The sequence below is a fragment of the Mus caroli genome, chromosome 5 (assembly GCF_900094665.2).
Source record: "Mus caroli chromosome 5, CAROLI_EIJ_v1.1, whole genome shotgun sequence".
Lineage (NCBI taxonomy): Eukaryota > Metazoa > Chordata > Mammalia > Rodentia > Muridae > Mus > Mus caroli.
The window spans coordinates 122,482,228-122,483,929 of NC_034574.1; positions in this window are offsets into that span (position 1 = coordinate 122,482,228).

Genomic DNA, 1,702 nt, shown 5'->3' on the forward strand with positions numbered 1-1,702 from the left:
CCTGTCTCCAAAAACCAAAACCAAACAAACAAACAAAAACAACAATAACAAAAAGCCATCCCATGGGCCATGTTTCACATTCTCTCCTGTCCCTAAACAATTCCAGCCCTACTACCTTAGGATCAGTTTGCCAACTTTAAGGACTGGGATGGCTCAATATAGTCCTTGGTATACAGGAAGGTAGGCTATCATGCCAAGCCAAGCAAAAGCATCAGGAACGAGACCAGGGTCACACTGCTGGGGTCATCCCAAGAACAGCCACAGTTAACAGCTTGTGTGTTTGAGGTGCTGCAAAGATACACTCACCTGAATCCTAGAGCAACCCTGAAGAGTAGAGGCAGCTGTTCCAGATGAGAGAACTGAGAACCAATGAGCAGCGAGTTTGTAAAACCTTGGCACACAGTGGATGCCCGACTTGCAGGCTCAGGGCTCTCTCCCTGCTGCCCAGGCCCCTTGAGAGTGAGACCACAGGATGCTGGGCTCCCAGGGCACTGGCAGCATCTTCCAGGGCTGTCCCAGCAAGAGACTCCTCCCAACCCCCAGGGTCTCAGCTGTGGCCAAAGTGTTCTCTACAGGCCGGTGTCTCCAGTTGTCTCAGTCTCTCCTGTTGCTGTCTTTCTTCATCTGTTCCAGTTCGTGTCTTTCTCCTTGTTTCTGCCTTAGGGACCTCCTGCATATTGGTGTCTAGAACAGTGCTTCTCGACCTTCTTAATGCCGAGACCCGTTAATGCAGTTCCTCCTGTTGTGGTGACACCGCCCCACCCCCACCCCCCGCCCATCCACCCAAGCACAAAATTATTTTCGTTGCTACTTCATAACTGTAATTTTGCTACTGTGATGGATCATAATGTAAATATCTGATATGCCATCCCCAAAAAAGGGTCTCAACCCACTGGTTGAGGACCACTGGTCTAGGCCATTCATTGTAGAGCTGGAATCTCTGGTTACTGTCTTCATTAACGTCTCTGTACTGGAGTCCCTGTTTGGCCTGGACATCCTATAGCTGTCCTAGCATTCAATTCTTCACTCAACAAACATTACTAAAACCAGGCAGAGTATAAGTAGAATCTATAAACATATATAACGCTTACATGCTAATTATTTATGTTTGCTACCAGTCAGCTAACTGACCCAATAAAGTAGCTGAGACCATCTTCCAGCTCTGGCAGTCCTCAACTCTTTATTGGAGTTAGACTGAGGGACCCAGAAGCTTATAGCTCCAAGCTCTGAGAAGCCTATGGCTCCTGTTGTCAAAGCCAAAAAACTCCTGTTAGCTAGGAGCTCCCTGTTAGCTAGGAGGCTACTTCTCTGCTTTAACCAGTGGCTCCAGCAGATGGCAGCAGCAGTAGGAAGGTGAGCAGCTCCTGAATGGGAGCTTCAAGCTACTGTGACAACTCCACGTCACAGCTCGCAGCAGTAGCTGGGTAGTGACAAGTCTCTGGCCTAAGATGGCCCTCTCAACTTGATGGCTCTCAGGAAGTCTTGGCAGCAGTTTTTCTCTCTCTGGTGTTTCCCCTAATTGTCAGCCTCAACTCTTAGCCCAGCTCCCTCCTTTATGATAGCAGCTCAGCCTACTCGACTTCTGGTTGAAAGAAAGAAAGAGAGGGAGGGAGGGAAGGAGGGAGGAAGAGAAAGAAAGAAAGAAAGAAAGAAAGAAAGAAAGAAAGAAAGAAAGAAAGAAAGAAAGAAAGAAAGAAAGAAA